Genomic DNA, 25,533 nt, shown 5'->3' with positions numbered 1-25,533 from the left:
AATTGAAACTTGGTCTTGGTTATTCCTCAAAAAACTATTAAGCTCTAATGATGTCATCAAGACTGAGGAGCTTTTGGTTAATGAATTACACAAACCTATAATCACAAAGTTTAAAAGAAGGAAAGTTTATTCAAAAGACACAGACCACATCTGGTCCGCTGATTTAATTGAATTGAATAATGATAAGGGATACAGGTATGCTTTAACCGTAATTGATTTGAGGAGTAGATTTGCTTGGGTTGTTCCTTTGAAAAACAAGAGAGGTTATACTCTGATGTTAGCCTTCCAACAGATATTTAATAAAAGTAAAAGAAAACCAAAGAAGTTATGGACTGACGAGGGAACAGAGTTCTACAACAAAATATTCATGAAATTTCTTAAGGGGGAGGGTATTAAATTATACAGCACCTTTAATGAAGGAAAGGCAGTTGTTATTGAGCGTTTTAATCGTACTTTAAAAGAAAAATTATATAAAAAATTCACACAACTCGGTTCTCAAAAATGGGTGTATTTAATTCAGGATATTGTTGATAATTACAATAATACAGTTCATTCATCAACAAAATCAAAACCATCAGAAACATTTACAAAATTAAAATATGAAATGGAGATTAATTTGAAAAAACCCAAGTTCAAAGTTGGTGATATGGTAAGAATATACAAATGGAAAAGCCATTTTGAAAAAGGTTATACACAAAAATGGACTCGTGAGTTATTTAAAATCATTGATGTAATGGATACAGTTCCTTGGACTTACAAATTAAATGATATGAATGGGGAAGAAATATTAGGGGCATTTTATTCACAAGAATTACAAAAAACAAAGCTAATAATTCATTAAACAACATTTCTATTCACCCCACCCAGATTAGCTAATTTAATTAGTGGTTAAAAAAAAAAAAATTTTTAAATAAATAAAAAATCATAAGCCACGCCCACACAGACCCCGCCCACACAGACCCCGCCCACACAGAGCCCGCCCACACAGACCACACCCATCATCCCCCACCCCCAGTGCGTCCCCCACCCTTGATCCCCCCTCATCCCACCCCCACCTTCCCCACACACACAAGGGGAGGGGAGGGGTGGGATGGGGGGAATCAAGGGTGGGGAACGCACATCCCCCCTCCTTTTTCCTTTATTCTCGTTTTGTAATTAATTATTAAATAGTTGTATACAAAGCAAATATATTCATATAATATTGAAAACAAAATCTTTATATTCACAAAACATTTTTCTTGAGGTATACATTCAACATCTCCCCAGCACAAGTCATCAATTTCTTCCCAGCACAAGTCAAAGGTTGGTTCAACAGATGTCTTCAGGTTTTGAATCTCTTTCTATTAAATACAAGGGACAAGGAGAAAAATATGTTATATACCTCAACGATTTAAAATAATGAATATTATGAGTATTATGAATCGCACACACACATACACATACCTCCAAAAAGTTGAGTTTGGTGTAAATGCTGCTGAGATGAAAATTTAGGGTATCACAGGTCGCAGGTATCTCAAAATAACCCCAATCAGAGTTGTGATCATGGTCGTGGTCGTGGTTGTGATCATCGATCTCAACTATCATCTCAGCTATTGAAGTAATGTTCTGTTGGAAAACAAAGCGAGAAACTGTAAAATTTGTAATACGTAAAGTTGAATCTAACAGAGAAATAGAGTTTATCAAGATGAAAATTTTAAACTCACATGGGTAGGGAATGAATTAGCACTCCTCGGAACTTCAAGGTTGTGAAATTCGTTGTCAGTCATTTGTTCTGTTGTTGAGACAAACTGTCCAGAACAGAGGCTGTCCAAACACCCAGCCATCTTATTATGGGAGGCTGTTAAAAAAAGAGAAAAAACAGTAATTATTGAGAGGCTGTTAAAAACGACAATAAATTGTTAATCATGTTCTATATAAAACAATGAATAATTAATCGTTAAAACCAAAAAAACTTACCTGTCTTGCGAAAAAGCTTCAAACTCAATGCCATCTTCAACGTTGGAAAACATTTTTCAAATGAAGCCACCTCAAGTGGGGTTCCGTTAATATAGCTGGAATGGGGAAATTTAATGACATCATGGAGGCAATGAGTTTCTTGAAAATTCCGGGTGTCCCTTCAAGGAAGGGAATTAACATTCTTTATGGGATTTAATGTTTAAAAATATCACTTCACTAAGACATAATATTTTTGCTTTGGGCAAGAGAAGAGTAAAACTGGTTTCTCAGGTAAAACATTCATGTTCGTTGAGTCTCTGTTTATAATGAAAAACTGGTGTGCAAGAACATTGAGGGAGGTTTACCATTTTATCTTAGCTCAGTTAAAATATCTTGAAAAAGAACCAAGAGTAAAAGGTTAAAAGGTCCATAAGGCCAGAAGGATCACAGGTGTTTAAGTGGTCTAATGAATAAGGATAGCATGTCAAAAGGTGAGAAGGTTCGTAAAGAACAGGGTGAGAAGAAAATTAAAATGGAAGTGAATGGGTTAATGTTTGAGTGGGTCAAAGATAATCTGCCAGATGATATGTAGAAGAAGGATTATAGGTTTATAAGGGAAAACAAATATTTGTAGTGTTTGAGTGGTCTAATGAACAACATTAAGGATAGGTACTATAGACAAAAGGTTCATAAAGTTTAGGGGGGGAGAAATAGAGGTGCTTTGGGGTAATGAGGAGAGAGGAAAATTAACATGTAAGTCAATGGGAATTTGGAGGTGTCCCAGGATCAACATTATTACACTACTGGGGAAGATAAGAGATGGTGGTGAACAGCTGTTTTAAAGACCTGGAGGGAGGAGTGGGATTGAAGAGAGTGTGGGAGTTTGTTCCAGAGGTGGGAGAAAAGAGAAACGAAGGAGTGAAGGTGAGCAGAGAGTCTTGATTTTGGCAGTTTAACCATAAAAGGGTTGCAGACAGATCTTGAGCGACCTGTAGGAATATTTGGGGGACAGAGCCCAGAGAGAGCTGGGGGGGCAAGGCCGGAGAGGAGTCGGTAGAAGACGGAAAGACCACCAACCTGCCTGCGGTGAGTGAGTGAAAGGCCCTTGGAGTTAGCTTCATCGCGGGAGATTCCAATGATTCTGAACGCTTTGGTTTCAACTGCGTGAAGACGAGCTAGGTGTGAGGCAGGAGCACCAGCCCAGAGGGGAGAGCAGTATTCCATTGAGCTGTGGATGAAAGCCTTGTATGTAGTGAGGAGCTCAGGTGTGCCAACGAAGGACTTCGCACGACGGAGGATGCCCAGTCGGCGACTGGCTTTGGAGGCCAGATTTGAAATGTGGTTTTCCCAGGAAAGATCATGGCAGATACTGAGACCCAAAAGCTTGAGTGACAGAACTTCTTGGAGAGGATTATTCAGAAAGTGGATGGGAGGGTTGTCCATTCGGTCTTTTCGGAGAGACAACGTAAGAGTGTGAGATTTGTCAGGATTGAAAGACATGTTCCACTTGTTTGCCCAGTCTGTGATTTTTTCCAGGTCTGCAGAGAGTTAGGAGGCTGCAGACTGCCGATCTGAGGGATGAAGAATGGAGCGACAAAGAGTAGAGTCATCAGCAAAGAGATAGAGAGGATTTTCAAGAGAGTCAGAGAGATCATTGATGAAGACCAGAAAAAGCACAGGGCCCAGAACACTGCCTTGGGGAACTCCAGCCTGAACAGGAAGAGGAGATGAGAGAAACGCATTCAGGGCCACACATTTCATGTTTCATGGTAGAGTTTCTGAAGCCATTCCAGTGTTGCTTTGTCTGTATGCTTGATGTCATTGCCCTGTTGGAACGTAAATCTTCGCCGCAGTCTCAGGTCATTTGCTATCTGAAGCAGGTTCGCTATTCATTGTTCCCTCTATCCTTACAAGTATTCCAGTCACTGTCACTGAAAAGCATCCCCATAGCATGTTGCTGCCGCCAACATGCTTCACGATAGAGATGGTGTTAAATGGGTGATGAGATGTGTGCGGTTTCCGTCAGACGTACTGCTTTGTATTCAGGCCAAAGAGTTTAATTTTCGTCTCATCAGAACAGAATCTTTTGCTTCAGGCTGCCAGGGTCTTTTACATACCTTTTTGCAAACTCGAGGCGTGCTGTCACGTGCCTTTTTTCAAACTCCAGGTGTGCTGTCATGTGCCTTTTCTCAGGAGTGGCTTCCGTCTGGCCACTCTCCCATAAAACCTAGATTTGTGAGGTGCTGCAGAGACTGTTGTCCTTCCGGCAGGTTCTCCCATCTCAGCGAAGGAACTCTGTAGTTCTGTCTGAGTGGTCATTAGGTTATTGGTCATCGTCCTGACCAAGGCCCTTCTTGCCCGGTTGTTCAGTCTGGTCGGACGGCCAGCTCTAGGAAGAGTCTGAGTGGTTCCATGTTTTTTCCATTTCATAATGATGGAGCTCACTGTGCTCTTGGGAACTTTCAACACTCTAGAAATAGTTTTATACCCTTCCCCAGATCTATCCCTCCTCATAATTCTATGTCAGAGTTTTACGGACAGTTCCTTGGACGTCATGGTAGAGTTTCTGCTCTGACATGCACATCTGTGTCATATATAGAAAGGAGGGTTTCTTTCTAAATCATGTCTAATCAACTGAATTTCCCACAGGTGGACTCCTATCAAGTTGTAAAGACATCTCAAGGATGATCAAAGAGAACTGGACGCACCTGAGCTCAATTTGGTGTGTCATAGCAAAGGGGTTGAATACCTATTAAATCAAGACATTTATGTATTTCATTTTTAATTATTTTGTAAAAAAATTCTAAAAAAATAAATAAATCCCACTCTTGGGAATTGGGGAGATTTCGTGCAGATTAGTGACAAGAAAAAAAATCTCAATTTAATCCATTTTATATTCAGGCTGTAACACAAGAAAATGTGAAAAGGTCAAGGGGTGTGAAACTTCGTCATGGCACTGTACATGTCACCTGTGCAGGGCGTTGCCAAATTATATATAAAGCGACAAGTCTAGAACAGATAAAGATCTGCAGCCGGATTGAAGAATCTGTTTCACACAAAGGTATGAATTTTTACTTTACTAATTTCCATCTTATTGTTGTAACAATTATATATTAATAAATTGTGTAAAATGATACAAGTACAGAACTATCCTGTAAAAAGAAACACTGAAGAAACACGAAGAAGATACACACACACACACACACACACACACACACACACACACACACACACACACACACACACACACACACACACACACACCTCCCCATACACACTAACACACACACACACACACATCCCCATACACACACACACACACACACACACACACACATCCCCATACACACACACACATATCCCCATACATACAAACACACACACACACACACACACACACACACACACATATCCCCATACACACACACACACACACACACACACACACACACACACACATCCCCACACACACACACACACAAATATATATCCCCAAACAAATACACACACACACACACACACACACATATTCCCATACACACAAACACACACAAACACACACACACACACACACACACACACACACACACACACATCCCCATACAAACACACACACACACACACACACATCCCCATACACAAACACACACACACACACACACACATACACACACATATCCCCATACACACACACACACACACACACACACACACACACGCATCTCCATACACATGAACACACACACACACACACTCACACACACACACACACACACACACACACACATCCCCATACACAAACACACACACACACACACATATCCCCATACATACTAACACACACACACACATACCCATACACACACACACACACACACACACACATCCCCATACACACTAACACACACACACACACACACACACACACACACACATCCCCATACACAAACACACACACACACACACACACACACACATCCCCATACACACACACACACACACACACACACAAACACACATCCCCATACACACAAACACACACACACACACACACACACACACATATCCCCATACATACTAACACACACACACACAAACACACACACACACACACACACACATATACACACACACACACACACACACCCATCCCCATACACACACATCCCCATACACACACATTCCCATACACAACAACACTCACACACACACACACACACACACACACACACACACATCCCCATACACACACACACACACACACACACACACACACACACCCATCCCCATACACACACATCCCCATACACACCAACTAATTATCAAGGGGATAACTCAAGGGCAGTTAACATTGATTTATTAAATACAAGAAGGGTAAGAATGTAACCACCGACCTCCCAGACTCACAACAGATTCACAAAACATACACCTGATTCTGTTGAACGTTTCATTAAACATAAATAAGGGGGAGATCGCAGTGTGAAGTTGATTCACCCAATTTACACAACTTTACAAGAGGTTTTGTTTTTTTCACAACTTTCACAACTTTACAAGAGAAGGTTTGGTTTTTTTCACAACTTTCACAACTTTACAAGCGAAGGTTTTGTATTTTTCACAACTTTCACAACTTTACAAGAGAAGGTTTTGTTTTTTTCACAACTTTCACAACTTTACAAGAGAAGGTTTTGTTTTTTTCACAACTTTCACAACTTTACAAGAGAAGGTTTTGTTATTTTCACAACTTTCACAACTTTACAAGAGAAGGTTGTGTTTTTTTCAGAACTTTCACAACTTTATAAGATAAGGTTTTGTATTTTTCACAACTTTACAAGAGAAGGTTTTGTATTTTTCACAACTTTCACAACTTTACAAGAGAAGGTTTTGTATTTTTCAGAACTTTCACAACTTTATAAGATAAGGTTTTGTATTTTTCACAACTTTCACAACTTTACAAGAGAAGGTTTTGTATTTTTCACAACTTTACAAGAGAAGGTTTTGTATTTTTCACAACTTTCACAACTTTACAAGAGAAGGTTTTGTATTTTTCACAACTTTCACAACTTTACAAGAGAAGGTTTTGTATTTTTCAGAACTTTCACAACTTTATAAGATAAGGTTTTGTATTTTTCACAACTTTCACAACTTTACAAGAGAAGGTTTTGTATTTTTCACAACTTTCACAACTTTACAAGAGAAGATTTTGTATTTTTCACAACTTTCACAACTTTACAAGAGAAGGTTTTGTATTTTTCACAACTTTCACAACTTTACAAGAGAAGGTTTTGTTTTTTTCACAACTTTCACAACTTTACAAGAGAAGGATTTGTATTTTTCACAACTTTCACAACTTTACAAGAGAAGGTTTTGTTTTTTTCACAACTTTCACAACTTTACAAGAGAAGGTTTTGTTTTTTTCATGACTTTCACAACTTTACAAGAGAAGGTTTTGTATTTTTCACAACTTTCACAACTTTACAAGAGAAGGTTTTGTATTTTTCACAACTTTCACAACTTTACAAGAGAAGGTTTTGTTTTTTTCACAACTTTCACAACTTTACAAGAGAAGGTTTGGTTTTTTTCACAACTTTCACAACTTTACAAGAGAAGGTTTTGTATTTTTCACAACTTTCACAACTTTACAAGAGAAGGTTTTGTTTTTTTCACAACTTTCACAACTTTCCAAGAGAAGATTTTGTATTTTTCACAACTTTCACAACTTTACAAGAGAAGGTTTTGTATTTTTCACAACTTTCACAACTTTACAAGAGAAGGTTTGGTTTTTTTCACAACTTTCACAACTTTACAAGAGAAGGTTTTGTATTTTTCACAACTTTCACAAATTTACAAGAGAAGGTTTTGTTTTTTTCACAACTTTCACAACTTTACAAGAGAAGGTTTTGTATTTTTCACAACTTTACAAGAGAAGGTTGTGTTTGTTTCACAACTTTCACAACTTTACAAGAGAAGGTTTTGTTTTTTTCACAACTTTCACAACTTTACAAGAGAAGGTTTTGTTTTTTTCACAATTTTCACAACTTTACAAGAGAAGGTTTTGTCTTTTTCACAACTCTCACAACTTTACAAGAGAAGGTTGTGTTTTTTTCACAACTCTCACAACTTTACAAGAGAAGGTTGTGTTTTTCTCACAACTCTCACAACTTTACAAGAGAAGGTTTTGTCTTTTTCACAACTTTCACAACTTTACAAGAGAAGGTTTTGTCTTTTTCACAACTCTCACAACTTTACAAGAGAAGGTTGTGTTTCTTTCAGAACTTTCACAACTTTACAAGAGAAGGTTTTGTTTTTTTCACAACGCTCACAACTTTACAAGAGAAGGTTTTGTTTTTTTCACAACTTTACAAGAGAAGGTTTTGTATTTTTCACAACTTTCACAACTTTACAAGTGAAGGTTTTGTTTTTTTCACAACTTTCACAACTTTACAAGAGAAGGTTGTGTTTTTCTCACAACTCTCACAACTTTACAAGAGAAGGTTTTGTTTTTTTCACAACTTTCACAACTTTACAAGAGAAGGTTTTGTCTTTTTCACAACTCTCACAACTTTACAAGAGAAGGTTGTGTTTCTTTCAGAACTTTCACAACTTTACAAGAGAAGGTTTTGTTTTTTTCACAACGCTCACAACTTTACAAGAGAAGGTTTTGTTTTTTTCACAACTTTACAAGAGAAGGTTTTGTATTTTTCACAACTTTCACAACTTTACAAGTGAAGGTTTTGTTTTTTTCACAACTTTCACAACTTTACAAGAGAAGGTTTTGTTTTTTTCACAACTTTCACAACTTTACAAGAGAAGGTTTTGTATTTTTCACAACTTTCACAACTTTACAAGAGAAGGTTTGGTTTTTTCACAACTTTCACAACTTTACAAGAGAAGGTTTTGTATTTTTCACAACTTTCACAACTTTACAAGAGAAGGTTTTGTTTTTTTCACAACTTTCACAACTTTCCAAGAGAAGATTTTGTATTTTTCACAACTTTCACAACTTTACAAGAGAAGGTTTTGTATTTTTCACAACTTTCACAACTTTACAAGAGAAGGTTTGGTTTTTTTCACAACTTTCACAACTTTACAAGAGAAGGTTTTGTATTTTTCACAACTTTCACAAATTTACAAGAGAAGGTTTTGTTTTTTTCACAACTTTCACAACTTTACAAGAGAAGGTTTTGTATTTTTCACAACTTTACAAGAGAAGGTTGTGTTTGTTTCACAACTTTCACAACTTTACAAGAGAAGGTTTTGTTTTTTTCACAACTTTCACAACTTTACAAGAGAAGGTTTTGTTTTTTTCACAATTTTCACAACTTTACAAGAGAAGGTTTTGTCTTTTTCACAACTCTCACAACTTTACAAGAGAAGGTTGTGTTTTTTTCACAACTCTCACAACTTTACAAGAGAAGGTTGTGTTTTTCTCACAACTCTCACAACTTTACAAGAGAAGGTTTTGTCTTTTTCACAACTTTCACAACTTTACAAGAGAAGGTTTTGTCTTTTTCACAACTCTCACAACTTTACAAGAGAAGGTTGTGTTTCTTTCAGAACTTTCACAACTTTACAAGAGAAGGTTTTGTTTTTTTCACAACGCTCACAACTTTACAAGAGAAGGTTTTGTTTTTTTCACAACTTTACAAGAGAAGGTTTTGTATTTTTCACAACTTTCACAACTTTACAAGTGAAGGTTTTGTTTTTTTCACAACTTTCACAACTTTACAAGAGAAGGTTGTGTTTTTCTCACAACTCTCACAACTTTACAAGAGAAGGTTTTGTTTTTTTCACAACTTTCACAACTTTACAAGAGAAGGTTTTGTCTTTTTCACAACTCTCACAACTTTACAAGAGAAGGTTGTGTTTCTTTCAGAACTTTCACAACTTTACAAGAGAAGGTTTTGTTTTTTTCACAACGCTCACAACTTTACAAGAGAAGGTTTTGTTTTTTTCACAACTTTACAAGAGAAGGTTTTGTATTTTTCACAACTTTCACAACTTTACAAGTGAAGGTTTTGTTTTTTTCACAACTTTCACAACTTTACAAGAGAAGGTTTTGTTTTTTTCACAACTTTCACAACTTTACAAGAGAAGGTTTTGTATTTTTCACAACTTTCACAACTTTACAAGAGAAGGTTTGGTTTTTTCACAACTTTCACAACTTTACAAGAGAAGGTTTTGTTTTTTTCACAACTTTCACAACTTTCCACGAGAAGATTTTGTATTTTTCACAACTTTCACAACTTTACAAGAGAAGGTTTTGTATTTTTCACAACTTTCACAACGTTACCAGAGAAGGTTTTGTTTTTTTCACAACTTTCACAACTTTACAAGAGAAGGTTTTGTATTTTTCACAAATTTACAAGAGAAGGTTTTGTTTTTTTCACAACTTTCACAACTTTACAAGAGAAGGTTTTGTATTTTTCACAACTTTACAAGAGAAGGTTTTGTATTTTTCACAACTTTAGAAGAAAAGGTTGTGTTTCTTTCACAACTTTCACAACTTTACAAGAGAAGGTTTTGTTTTTTTCACAACTTTCACCACTTTACATGAGAAGGTTTGGTTTTTTTCACAACTTTCACAACTTTACAAGAGAAGGTTTTGTCTTTTTCACAACTCTCACAACTTTACTAGAGAAGGTTTTGTTTTTTTCACAACTTTCACCACTTTACAAGAGAAGGTTGTTTCTTTCAGAACTTTCACAACTTTACAAGAGAAGGTTTTGTTTTTTTCACAACTTTCACAACTTTACAAGAGAAGGTTTTGTTTTTTTCACAACTTTACAAGAGAAGGTTTTGTATTTTTCACAACTTTCACAACTTTACAAGAGAAGGTTTGGTTTTTTTCACAACTTTCACAACTTTACAAGAGAAGGTTTTGTTTTTTTCACAACTTTCACAACTTTACAAGAGAAGGTTTTGTTTTTTTCACAACTTTCACAACGTTACAAGAGAAGGTTTTGTATTTTTCACAACTTTACAAGAGAAGGTTTTGTATTTTTCACAACTTTACAACAGAAGATTTGGTTTTTTTCACAACTTTCACAACTTTACAAGAGAAGGTTATGTTTTTTTCACAACTTTCACAACTTTACAAGAGAAGGTTTTGTTTTTTTCACAACTTTCACAACTTTACAAGAGAAGGTTTTGTTTTTTTCACAACTTTCACAACTTTACAAGAGAAGATTTTGTATTTTTCACAACTTTCACAACTTTACAAGAGAAGGTTGTGTTTCTTTCACAACTTTCACAACTTTACAAGAGAAGGTTTTGTTTCTTTCACAACTTTCACAACTTTACAAGAGAAGGTTTTTTTTTTTTCACAACTTTCACAACTTTACAAGAGAAGGTTTTGTTTTTTTCACAACTTTCACAACTTTACAAGAGAAGGTTTGGTTTTTTTCACAACTTTCACAACTTTACAAGAGAAGGTTGTGGTTTTTTCACAACTCTCACAACTTTACAAGAGAAGGTTGTGTTTTTTTCACAACTCTCACAACTTTACAAGAGAAGGTTTTGTCTTTTTCACAACTTTCACAACTTTACAAGAGAAGGTTTTGTTTTTTTCACAACTTTCACAACTTTACAAGAGAAGGTTTTGTCTTTTTCACAACTCTCACAACGTTACAAGAGAAGGTTGTGTTTCTTTCAGAACTTTCACAACTTTACAAGAGAAGGTTTTGTTTTTTTCACAACTTTCACAACTTTACAAGAGAAGGTTTTGTTTTTTTCACAACTTTACAAGAGAAGGTTTTGTATTTTTCACAACTTTCACAACTTTACAAGAGAAGGTTTTGTATTTTTCACAACTTTCACAACTTTACAAGAGAAGGTTTGGTTTTTTTCACAACTTTCACAACTTTACAAGAGAAGGTTTTGTTTTTTTCACAACTTTCACAACTTTACAAGAGAAGGTTTTGTTTTTTTCACAACTTTCACAACTTTACAAGAGAAGGTTTTGTATTTTTCACAACTTTACAAGAGAAGGTTTTGTATTTTTCACAACTTTCACAACTTTACAAGAGAAGGTTTTGTTTTTTTCACAACTTTCACAACTTTACAAGAGAAGGTTTTGTATTTTTCACAACTTTCACAACTTTACAAGAGAAGGTTTTGTATTTTTCACAACTTTCACAACTTTACAAGAGAAGGTTTGGTTTTTTTCACAACTTTCACAACTTTACAAGAGAAGGTTTTGTTTTTTTCACAACTTTCACAACTTTACAAGAGAAGGTTTTGTATTTTTCACAACTTTACAAGAGAAGGTTTTGTATTTTTCACAACTTTCACAACTTTACAAGAGAAGGTTTGGTTTTTTTCACAACTTTCACAACTTTACAAGAGAAGGTTTTGTATTTTTCACAACTTTCACAACTTTACAAGAGAAGGTTTGGTTTTTTTCACAACTTTCACAACTTTACAAGAGAAGGTTCTGTTTTTTTCACAACTTTCACAACTTTACAAGAGAAGATTTTTTCCACAACTTTCACAACTTTACAAGAGAAGGTTTTGTTTTTTTCACAACTTTCACAACTTTACAAGAGAAGGTTTTGTTTTTTTCACAACTTTCACAACTTTACAAGAGAAGGTTTGGTTTTTTTTCACAACTTTCACAACTTTACAAGAGAAGGTTGTGTTTCTTTCACAACTTTCACAACTTTACAAGAGAAGATTTTGTTTTTTTCACAACTTTCACAACTTTACAAGAGAAGGTTGTGTTTCTTTCAGAACTTTCACAACTTTACAAGAGAAGGTTTTGTTTTTTTCACAACTTTCACAACTTTACAAGAGAAGGTTTTGTTTTTTTCACAACTTTACAAGAGAAGGTTTTGTATTTTTCACAACTTTCACAACTTTACAAGAGAAGGTTTTGTTTTTTTCACAACTTTCACAACTTTACAAGAGAAGGTTTTGTTTTTTTCACAACTTTCACAACTTTGCAAGAGAAGGTTTTGTATTTTTCACAACTTTACAAGAGAAGGTTTTGTATTTTTCACAACTTTCACAACTTTACAAGAGAAGGTTTGGTTTTTTTCACAACTTTCACAACTTTACAAGAGAAGGTTTGGTTTTTTTCACAACTTTGCAAGAGAAGGTTTTGTATTTTTCACAACTTTACAAGAGAAGGTTTTGTATTTTTCACAACTTTCACAACTTTACAAGAGAAGGTTTTGTTTTTTTCACAACTTTCACAACTTTACAAGAGAAGGTTTTGTTTTTTTCACAACTTTACAAGAGAAGGTTTTGTATTTTTCACAACTTTCACAACTTTACAAGAGAAGGTTTTGTTTTTTTCACAACTTTCACAACTTTACAAGAGAAGGTTTTGTTTTTTTCACAACTTTCACAACTTTGCAAGAGAAGGTTTTGTATTTTTCACAACTTTACAAGAGAAGGTTGTGTTTTTTTCACAACTTTCACAACTTTACAAGAGAAGGTTATGTTTTTTTCACAACTTTCACAACTTTACAAGAGAAGGTTTTGTTTTTTTCACAACTTTCACAACTTTACAAGAGAAGGTTTGGTTTTTTTCACAACTTTCACAACTTTACAAGAGAAGGTTTTGTTTTTTTCACAACTTTCACCACTTTACAAGAGAAGGTCTTGTTTTTTTCACAACTTTCACAACTTTACAAGAGAAGGTTTGGTTTTTTTCACAACTTTCACAACTTTACAAGAGAAGGTTTTGTTTTTTTCACAACTTTCACAACTTTACAAGAGAAGGTTTTTTTTTTCACAACTTTCACAACTTTACAAGAGAAGGTTTGGTTTTTTTCACAACTTTCACAACTTTACAAGAGAAGGTTTGGTTTTTTTCACAACTTTCACAACTTTACAAGAGAAGGTTGTGTTTTTTTCACAACTTTCACAACTTTACAAGAGAAGGTTTTGTTTTTTTCACAACTTTCACAACTTTACAAGAGAAGGTTTGGTTTTTTTCACAACTTTCACAACTTTACAAGAGAAGGTTATGTTTTTTTCACAACTTTCACAACTTTACAAGAGAAGGTTTTTTTTTTCACAACTTTCACAACTTTACAAGAGAAGGTTGTGTTTTTTTCACAACTTTCACAACTTTGCAAGAGAAGGTTTTGTATTTTTCACAACTTTACAAGAGAAGGTTTTGTATTTTTCACAACTTTCACAACTTTACAAGAGAAGGTTTGGTTTTTTTCACAACTTTCACAACTTTACAAGAGAAGGTTTTGTATTTTTCACAACTTTCACAACTTTACAAGAGAAGGTTTTGTTTTTTTCACAACTTTCACAACTTTACAAGAGAATGTTGTGTTTTTTTCACAACTTTCACAACTTTACAAGAGAAGGTTGTGTTTTTTTCACAACTTTCACAACTTTACAAGAGAAGGTTATGTTTTTTTCACAACTTTCACAACTTTACAAGAGAAGGTTTTGTTTTTTTCATGACTTTCACAACTTTACAAGAGAAGGTTTTGTATTTTTCACAACTTTCACAACTTTACAAGAGAAGGTTTTGTTTTTTTCACAACTTTCACAACTTTACAAGAGAAGGTTTGGTTTTTTTCACAACTTTCACAACTTTACAAGAGAAGGTCTTGTTTTTTTCACAACTTTCACAACTTTACAAGAGAAGGTTTTGTTTTTTTCACAACTTTCACAACTTTACAAGAGAAGGTTTTGTTTTTTTCACAACTTTCACAACTTTACAAGAGAAGGTTTGGTTTTTTTCACAACTTTCACAACTTTACAAGAGAAGGTTTTGTTTTTTTCACAACTTTCACAACTTTACAAGAGAAGGTTTGGTTTTTTTCACAACTTTCACAACTTTACAAGAGAAGGTTTGGTTTTTTTCACAACTTTCACAACTTTACAAGAGAAGGTTTGGTTTTTTTCACAACTTTCACAACTTTACAAGAGAAGGTCTTGTTTTTTTCACAACTTTCACAACTTTACAAGAGAAGGTTTTGTTTTTTTCACAACTTTCACAACTTTACAAGAGAAGGTTTTGTTTTTTTCACAACTTTCACAACTTTACAAGAGAAGGTTTGGTTTTTTTCACAACTTTCACAACTTTACAAGAGAAGGTTTCGTTTTTTTCACAACTTTCACAACTTTACAAGAGAAGGTTTGGTTTTTTTCACAACTTTCACAACTTTACAAGAGAAGGTTTTGTTTTTTTCACAACTTTACAAGAGAAGGTTTTGTATTTTTCACAACTTTCACAACTTTACAAGAGAAGGTTTGGTTTTTTTCACAACTTTCACAACTTTACAAGAGAAGGTTTGGTTTTTTTCACAACTTTCACAACTTTACAAGAGAAGGTTTTGTTTTTTTCACAACTTTCACAACTTTACAAGAGAAGGTTTTGTTTTTTTCACAACTTTCACCACTTTACAAGAGAAGGTTTGGTTTTTTTCACAACTTTCACAACTTTACAAGAGAAGGTTTTGTTTTTTCCACAACTTTCACCACTTTACAAGAGAAGGTTTGGTTTTTTTCACAACTTTCACAACTTTACAAGAGAAGGTTTTGTTTTTTTCACAACTTTCACCACTTTACAAGAGAAGGTTTTGTTTTTTTCACAACTTTCACAACTTTACAAGAGAAGGTTTTGTTTTTTTCACAACTTTCACAACTTTACAAGAGAAGGTTTTGTTTTTTTCACAACTTTCACAACTTTACAAGAGAAGGTTATGTTTTTTTCACAACTTTCACAACTTTACAAGAGAAGGTTTTGTTTTTTTCACAACTTTCACAACTTTACAAGAGAAGGTTGTGTTTTTTTCACAACTTTCACAACTTTACAAGAGAAGGTTATGTTTTTTTCACAACTTTCACAACTTTACAAGAGAAGGTTTTGTTTTTTTCACAACTTTCACAACTTTACAAGAGAAGGTTTGGTTTTTTTCACAACTTTCACAACTTTACAAGAGAAGGTTTTGTTTTTTTCACAACTTTCACCACTTTACAAGAGAAGGTTTGGTTTTTTTCACAACTTTCACAACTTTACAAGAGAAGGTTTGGTTTTTTTCACAACTTTCACAACTTTACAAGAGAAGGTTTTGTTTTTTTCACAACTTTCACCACTTTACAAGAGAAGGTTTGGTTTTTTTCACAACTTTCACAACTTTACAAGAGAAGGTTTGGTTTTTTTTCACAACTTTCACAACTTTACAAGAGAAGGTTTCGTTTTTTTCACAACTTTCACAACTTTACAAGAGAAGGTTTGGTTTTTTTCACAACTTTCACAACTTTACAAGAGAAGGTTTTGTTTTTTTCACAACGTTACAAGAGAAGGTTTTGTATTTTTCACAACTTTCACAACTTTACAAGAGAAGGTTTTGTTTTTTTCACAACTTTCACAACTTTACAAGAGAAGGTTTTGTTTTTTTCACAACTTTCACAACTTTACAAGAGAAGGTTATGTTTTTTTCACAACTTTCACAACTTTACAAGAGGTTTTGTATTTTTCACAACTTTCACAAATTTACAAGAGAAGGTTTTGTTTTTTTCACAACTTTCACAACTTTACAAGAGAAGGTTTTGTATTTTTCACAACTTTCACAACTTTACAAGAGAAGGTTTGGTTTTTTTCACAACTTTCACAACTTTACAAGAGAAGGTTTTGTTTTTTTCACAACTTTCACAACTTTACAAGAGAAGGTTTGGTTTTTTCACAACTTTCACAACTTTACAAGAGAAGGTTTTGTTTTTTTCACAACTTTCACAACTTTACAAGAGAAGGTTTTGTTTTTTTCACAACTTTCACAACTTTACAAGAGAAGGTTTTGTTTTTTTCACAACTTTCACAACTTTACAAGAGAAGGTTTGGTTTTTTTCATGACTTTCACAACTTTACAAGAGAAGGTTTTGTATTTTTCACAACTTTCACAACTTTACAAGAGAAGGTTTTGTTTTTTTCACAACTTTCACAACTTTACAAGAGAAGGTTTTGTATTTTTCACAACTTTCACAAATTTACAAGAGAAGGTTTTGTCTTTTTCACAACTTTCACAACTTTACAAGAGAAGGTTTTGTATTTTTCACAACTTTCACAAATTTACAAGAGAAGGTTTTGTTTTTTTCACAACTTTCACAACTTTACAAGAGAAGGTTTTGTATTTTTCACAACTTTCACAACTTTACAAGAGAAGGTTTGGTTTTTTTCACAACTTTCACAACTTTACAAGAGAAGGTTTTGTTTTTTTCACAACTTTCACAACTTTACAAGAGAAGGTTTGGTTTTTTCACAACTTTCACAACTTTACAAGAGAAGGTTTTGTTTTTTTCACAACTTTCACAACTTTACAAGAGAAGGTTTGGTTTTTTTCACAACTTTCACAACTTTACAAGAGAAGGTTTGGTTTTTTTCACAACTTTCACAACTTTACAAGAGAAGATTTTGTTTTTTTCACAACTTTCACAACTTTACAAGAGAAGGTTTGGTTTTTTTCACAACTTTCACAACTTTACAAGAGAAGGTTTCGTTTTTTTCACAACTTTCACAACTTTACAAGAGAAGGTTTGGTTTTTTTCACAACTTTCACAACTTTACAAGAGAAGGTTTGGTTTTTTTCACAACTTTCACAACTTTACAAGAGAAGGTTTCGTTTTTTTCACAACTTTCACAACTTTACAAGAGAAGGTTGTGTTCCTTTCACAACTTTCACAACTTTACAAGAGAAGGTTTCGTTTTTTTCACAACTTTCACAACTTTACAAGAGAAGGTTGTGTTCCTTTCACAACTTTCACAACTTTACAAGAGAAGGTTTTGTTTTTTTCACAACTTTCACAACTTTACAAGAGAAGGTTGTGTTTCTTCACAACTTTCACAACTTTACAAGAGAAGGTTTTGTATTTTTCACAACTTTACAAGAGAAGGTTGTGTTTCTTCACAACTTTCACAACTTTACAAGAGAAGGTTTTGTTTTTTTCACAACTTTACAAGAGAAGGTTGTGTTTCTTCACAACTTTCACAACTTTACAAGAGAAGGTTGTGTTTCTTTCACAACTTTCACAAACTTACAAGAGAAGGTTTTGTTTTTTTCACAACTTTCACAACTTTATGAAGAAGCACAAAGAAAAATAGGAAACTCATGAAGGAGGATGAAGCAGGTATAAGTTTATCCGCCCTGGGAATGCTTTTACATCAGAGAGCAAATATGAACCGATGTCACAAAACTTGAGTTTGACGCTTGTTATATGGACTCTGGTGGTCGGGGAAGTATCAGTGTTTGCACTACACAGGAAAGTAATACAGACAGGTGTTTAATACACAATAATGGAGTAGAGGGGTGAGAATCATGGATGCTTTGGTGTGTATGCCTCCATCATCGAAACAATATGCCATCGATAAGGCCAAGCAGCAGCCGGAAACACTGTCATGATGTCATGGGAATCATCACGTGGGACTGGGAGTGATATATAACCTTGAAGGGCCAAAGTTCACCGAAAAAGAGGAAGATGACCACAAAAAGTATGTGTGTCTCCCGTGACAAACAGCTGCTTTCTACTTGTTATAACTGGTTGATGAAAGATACTGACAATTGTGATGGAGCTTGCTGTGCAGTATATGCTCGTGGAGTTTCTCCATTTATCATAGTGGCTTGTCCGATATCAAGCAGCATGCTGCAGGAAGCACGCACAAGGGTAAACTGATGGTCACCACATATCAAGCAGCATGCTGCAGGAAGCACACACAAGGCTAAACTGATGGTCACCGTATATCAAGCAGCATGCTGCAGGAAGCACACACAATGCTAAACTAATGGTCACCGCATATCAAGCAGCATGCTGCAGGAAGCACACACAAGGCTAAACTGATGGTCACCGCATATCAAGCAGAATGCTACAGGAAGCACACACAAGGGTAAACTGATGGTCACTGCATATCAAGCAGTATGCTGCAGGAAGCACACACAAGGGTAAACTGATGGTCACCGCATATCAAGCAGCATGCTGCAGGAAGCACACACAAGGCTAAACTGATGGTCACCGCATATCAAGCAGCATGCTGCAGGAAGCACACACAAGGGTAAACTGATGGTCACCCCATATCAAGCAGCATGCTGCAGGAAGCACACACAAGGGTAAACTGATGGTCACCACATATCAAGCAGCATGCTGCAGGAAGCACGCACAAGGGTAAACTGATGGTCACCACATATCAAGCAGCATGCTGCAGGAAGCACACACAAGGCTAAACTGATGGTCACCGCATATCAAGCAGCATGCTGCAGGAAGCACACACAATGCTAAACTAATGGTCACCGCATATCAAGCAGCATGCTGCAGGAAGCACACACAAGGCTAAACTGATGGTCACCGCATATTAAGCAGAATGCTACAGGAAGCACACACAAGGGTAAACTGATGGTCACTGCATATCAAGCAGCATGCTGCAGGAAGCACACACAAGGGTAAACTGATGGTCACCGCATATCAAGCAGCATGCTGCAGGAAGCACACACAAGGCTAAACTGATGGTCACCGCATATCAAGCAGCATGCTGCAGGAAGCACACACAAGGGTAAACTGATGGTCACCCCATATCAAGCAGCATGCTGCAGGAAGCACACACAAGGTTAAACTGATGGTCACTGCATATCAAGCAGCATGCTACAGGAAGCACACACAAGGGTAAACTGATGGTCACCGCATATCAAGCAGAATGCTACAGGAAGCACACACAAGGGTAAACTGATGGTCACCGCATATCAAGCAGAATGCTACAGGAAGCACACACAAGGTTAAACTGATGGTCACCGCATATCAAGCAGAATGCTACAGGAAGCACACACAAGGGTAAACTGATGGTCACCGCATATCAAGCAGAATGCTGCAGGAAGCACACACAAGGGTAAACTGATGGTCACCGCATATCAAGCAGAATGCTATAGGAAGCACACACAAGGTTAAACTGATGGTCACCGCATATCAAGCAGCATGCTACAGGAAGCACACACAAGGGTAAACTGATGGTCACCGCATATCAAGCAGCATGCTGCGGGAAGCACACACAAGGCTAAACTGATGGTCACCGCATATCAAGCAGCATGCTCCAGGAAGCACACACAAGGCTAAACTGATGGTCACCACATATCAAGCAGCATGCTGCAGGAAGCACACACAAGGTTAAACTGATGGTCACCACATATCAAGCAGCATGCTGCAGGAAGCACACACAAGGTTAAACTGATGGTCACCGCATATCAAGCAGCATGCTACAAGAAGCACACACAAGGGTAAACAGATGGTCACCGCATATCAAGCAGAATGCTGCAGGAAGCACACACAAGGCTAAACTGATGGTCACCACATATCAAGCAGCATGCTACAGGAAGCACACACAAGGGTAAACTGATGGTCACCGCATATCAAGCAGAATGCTGCAGGAAGCACACACAAGGGTAAACTGATGGTCACCGCATATCAAGCAGCATGCTACAGGAAGCACACACAAGGGTAAACTGATGGTCACCGCATATCAAGCAGAATGCTCCAGGAAGCACACACAAGGGTAAACTGATGGTCACCGCATATCAAGCAGCATGCTCCAGGAAGCACACACAAGGGTAAACTGATGGTCACCGCATATCAAGCAGCATGCTCCAGGAAGCACACACAAGGGTAAACTGATGGTAAACATAAATTCTTGTTGTCTTGTTTCCAACATAAATAGGCTAACCCCCGCTAGCAGGGAAAATGGCCTTAACATGCATGTTGTGTTGTGTTGTGTTGTGTCATTTTCTCACCAGACTTGGTAAGATAAACTAGCAGCGTTTTCCCAACTTTTCGTGTAAGTTTCCATTTGGTAATGTAAGTTGTTTTCACCAAATTAGTTGAACAGAACACAATTATTTCAGAGTAAAGATCAAATTACCGAAAACCTTTTGCCTCAACATATAATAGGGTGCTGCTTATCTATTTGCTGCTTATATATTTGATCGAAGTAGCAAACAACACACTATATATGGACAGGACAACTCGCCCACATGAAACTGCAGAAGCAATTACAAATGATTTCCCGAAATCTCTTGAAGATGAAGCTTCACATTCGAACCAAGTGCAGCCTTTTCAGCCGGTGATGCCAAAGCCAATTTTGGGATTCGTCACTCTGCATTCACGATACTTTCCAAAAAGAACCCGCAGTTATCCAGAGCTGCTTGTCTAGGTCACATGGTGGATAATGGATTCAAATCCTGTTTCCATGAGTTGGATGTTGACATTGATGATGCGTTGGTGAAACGATACAGCCATTGTTCACCATCGGCAATGCGACGTGAAAGTCTCAGAGTTTGTGGAGTTTGTTGATCTTGATTGATGGGCTGAGCTTATCCAGCATGTAGCAACACGTCGGTTGTCACTGGGAAAAGCTGTACATGGTATTTTAAATGAATGGCCTGCCTTGTTCTCATATTTCCGTGACAGTGACGTTTGTTTAAAATGCTTGCGGAAGCTTCTCATGACAGATACAAGAGCAGCAGCATGAGGGTAACGATGAAAGTGCCTGTACAAATGTTGTTGCCATCTAACTCATCTTCTGGTCCAACTTGTTCCCCGTCTATAAAGTAGCTCGTCCCAATCTAACATCTGCAACTGAATTGTATGACGTCATCCACTGCTTGCAGTGGAAAAGTTTCACCCTCAAAAGTTTGAATCTCGTTGAAACAAAACCGAAAGTCAAACAGCGGAGCAGCCGGACTCGTTTGTTTATTCACAGGAAATATTTATTACTAGTGGGGTCACCTGTGGGAATCCCACGGGCACGAACGTGTGTGACATTTGGACATCTTGGATTTGATGCTGCACATTCAGTTTTACAAACTGGTTACTGGCAATTTATCAGATCCACAAATAATGTAATCTACACAATGTATTTACTTCTGATAACATGTGAATGCATGTGCGTGCACATGGGAAATACAGTTTGAAATGTGTGATGACATCTCATGTAAAATGTGACTTCAAGGGCTCAAATCCTCTCCCTCCCCGCCCCACCCCTCCCACATCACGCACACTGCACCAGGGAGTGGATCACCCACAGGGGAGTGGGTCACACACACACACACAGGGGGGGTGGGTCACACACACACAGGGGGGGGTGGGTCACACACACACACATCTCGTTTATTCATTTCTGTTTCCCACAATTCTGTGTCTCTCTTAATCACACAGACACACACACACGGGGAGTGGGTCACACACACACACACACACACACACACACACACACACACACACACACACACACATGGAGGTTGGGGGTGGGTCACACACACACACACACACACACACGGGGGTGGGGGGGGGGGTGAGGAGTGGGTCACACACACCTCACACACACGCACACATACACACACACACACACAGGGGAGGGGGGGGGGCTGGCAATTTTCTTAGTCGATTCTTATCAAGTCATTCATTAAACATACACCGCTTCAAGCCAGGAACTTTGCAATCATGACAAACAGATTGTATAATTAGCCTACAATTATATTAACTTTATGATTAGTATTAACGTTATCTATATAATGATAGCGTAAGGACTCGACTTTGTTATCCCTTTTACGCCGCACCCAGTGACCCGATGCCCACGGCACTAATGGATTTACGATCTACGAACCGCGCTCTTTGTTTATCACGTACAGCCATACTCGAAACATCTGAATTAGCCGACGTTGGGGCCCAAAAGCATCCGATTAACTGCCGATACGACGCCATCTTACGATGCCATCGTATCGGCGTCTGCTGGGCGAAGGCGAAGCAAGCCGTCCGCTGATTGGACAGGCGAAGGCGAAAGCAAGCCGTCTGCTGATTGGACAATCCAGAGCATGCATTTGTGCCGGTGTCGGCGATCGTTGTTCATATACGCACTCTTCATTCTCATCTTTCTTCCTAACTCTTACTCGGACAAGCAAATCCCCTATGCCATCCATAATGGTACACTCTATCCATACACCACATCCTCCCTTCCGTGGATGTTCCACGGGTTTCGGCTAGTTATTATTATTACGAAAACGATACTAATGTATTGAGAAAACTGGGATAATTTGTCCGAAGCGGCCTGATGGTGAGGCATGAAGCCGAAGGCCTATACGTACTGTCGTTGGAAGACTCGGAACGCCGATGCTTTCAATATTTGATGAAGAAGGAACCTGAATAAGCAAAGAGCAAAGATGGAATCATCAGCAGGAACCTGGATATGATTCGGGTTTCAGTCGCTACTCCACAACCCTCAAACCCATCCAGATGCAGCCAAGTGAACCTTCCAGAAAAATCTCTTCAAGAATTCACTTCTCCTTGGACAGATAGATGAAGAAAGAGAAAAAGAAAGAACAAGAAAGAATTAGAATGAATAAGGAGAAATGTGAAAAAGTAGAAAGAAATGTGAAAGAAACAATAATCTCAAACTCATAGCCCCTCGCTCCTTCCCTTAACTCCTAGCCCTAACACCTAGCCCTAACTCCTAGGCCTAACTCGTTCGCCCCAACACCTAACCCTAGCTCCTAGCCCTAACACCTAGCCCTAACTCCTAGGCCTAACTCCTAGGCCTAACTCGTTCGCCCCAACACCTAACCCTAGCTCCTAGCCCTAACACCTAGCCCTAACTCCTAGGCCTAACTCGTTCGCCCCAACACCTAACCCTAGCTCCTAGCCCTAACACCTAGCCCTAACTCCTAGACCTAACTCGTTCGCCCCAACACCTAACCCTAGCTCCTAGCCCTAGAAAGATGTTGGGGAAAAACATAGATAGAAAGATTTCAGCATTACTTCCTCAGGCAAAAACGCAGCAACAGTTACAAGCTACCAGAGGTCCATCAGCGGGTAAGCAGAATCCACACAGCATCAGGATTTGGTACAATCGTAATGAAATGCAAGACCAAATACTACATTGGAGTCATCAGAAGGAACCTGAATAAGCAAAGAGCAAAGATGGAGTCATCAGGAGAAACCTGGATAGGATTCGGTGATGGGGGTGCTTTTGATATTTGATGATTATTTTAACAATCGGTTTGTTTGTGTTTCACCCTGAATGGAAAACGTCAAGGTAGACCATGGCGATTGAGATATATGACATATTCAGCCTGAACGGCAAATAAATTAAAATGGTGGAGTGTGGAGTCAGCCGTTGTATGCCGTAATGACATCAGACGTAATCGCATCACCCTGTCATGTGACCAGATCCTCAGCTCTGATTGGTATACGTTTGAGGGGACATACATACATACAAACATACATACGGACGGACAAACTGTTCTAGAAGACTTTGCTCTATGGGCTACACCGTAAAAAAAAGTCATAGTGTTTGGACATTTCCCACAATGACCTGTGGATTCATATTGGGGCCTATGGACGCAGAATGGGAAATGGAGCCTAAGGCCCGTATTTTTTCTTTCTTGGACCTGGTCACCCTGGTAGAAAGAACTTTGCTAAAATCACACAAAACTTTCCTCAAACGTCTGGGAAGTCAAAATCCATGACAGCGAGAGATGCTCATTCATCTGATTTGTAAATTATGATTTGTTCTGTCAACCTGCACCTGCAGGGCCTTTAACCACATACCTTGCAAGTTAGCTCACTTGGTGTGTACAAAGAAATATCCTCCAAACACTAACACAAAGGATTTGATGGTGAACTTGAAGTGTCCAAGGTCTGTATAGTTGTTTGGCACTAAATGTCCGACAAGCCGTAAGATTTGCCTGAAACTAAAGGTGAGATTGTACATCAGGCTGCATTTATAATAGGAGGGAAGGTATTTCGTTTACACCAGCAAAAAATTCCCATTAATGTAACTAGCAACGCTACCCGCCCTATGGGCAGGACTTCAATTGGGAGGCCCAAATGAAAAGGCCAAATATCAGAAATTGAAGGCTTTTTTATTTTATTTTAAACGATTCATATAAACATCTGTTGAATCATATCACACGCAAATCATCAAAATCTAAACAGTACATGGCGCCCATTTTGAAAAAAGATTGAATTCTGCAAAACGGAAGCGGCCGCTACACGTCTTTCTCAGTCGCACGTTTATGTGTGAAGAGTGCGCGCCGAATCTGTAACACGGAAGCGGCCGCTACAGCTGTTTCTCAGTCGCTTTGCACACGCTGCCATATTACTTCGGAGCCGCACGTTTATATCGGAGGAGTTCGTCAGGAGTCGATCTACTCTCTCCTGGTATGTAGAATAAACATTATTTGTAGAATTTCAACAAAAGCCACATCACTGTTCATATCCATAAATATTATTCCATCGTGTTTGGAAAAACTGGAAAATTGGAAAATTGGAAAAACAATATAGTAAAGCGCGGCGTTACTCGCGCTGCTTGCGAGCAAGGAGGAAGCGGACAAGCGGTAACTTATAAGCGTCTTTATTTCAGGAGCTCACTGTAACACTGGCGCGCTCCGGGCTGCGCGCCCGGTGTATATCATGACGCCACGCCTACCCCTCGGGCGTGGCCACCGCCCACTTGGTGCGCGGAATGATGTCACCACGCCAGTGGGCTTTTGTGTCCGCCACACGCGCCCCCCCAGAATTCCCGCGCACCTGGAGGGCCAGTTTGCAGGGCAGACGAATGACCCGGCCGAAGCGCCCCCTGGCGATCGGCGGCGTCCGGGG

The 25,533-nt window shown here is 37.8% G+C and overlaps 1 protein-coding gene and 1 long non-coding RNA gene across 2 annotated transcripts in view; one reads left to right on the top strand and one right to left on the bottom strand.

Moving 5' to 3' along the window:
- Positions 1 to 1,068: 1,068 nt before the first annotated feature.
- Positions 1,069 to 2,079, bottom strand: LOC137417870 (uncharacterized). Its single transcript, XR_010982513.2, has 4 exons — positions 1,957 to 2,079; positions 1,704 to 1,837; positions 1,444 to 1,605; positions 1,069 to 1,340 (listed from the first exon to the last, which is right to left on the bottom strand). It is a non-coding gene; the product is annotated as an uncharacterized LOC137417870 (long non-coding RNA).
- Positions 2,080 to 4,831: 2,752 nt separating this feature from the next.
- Positions 4,832 to 25,533, top strand: part of LOC144888480 (uncharacterized) — a 59,792-nt gene continuing 39,090 nt past the window's right edge. Inside the window, exon 1 of the mRNA XM_078766458.1 lies at positions 4,832 to 4,996. The gene's annotated coding sequence lies outside the window, so the exon portion shown is untranslated. The remainder of the gene's footprint in view (positions 4,997 to 25,533) is intronic.

Source organism: Myxine glutinosa, chromosome 12 (genome assembly GCF_964187855.1).
Source record: "Myxine glutinosa chromosome 12, kmMyxGlut1.1, whole genome shotgun sequence".
Taxonomy (NCBI): domain Eukaryota; kingdom Metazoa; phylum Chordata; class Myxini; order Myxiniformes; family Myxinidae; genus Myxine; species Myxine glutinosa.
This window is presented reverse-complemented; position numbering and strand designations above follow the sequence as displayed.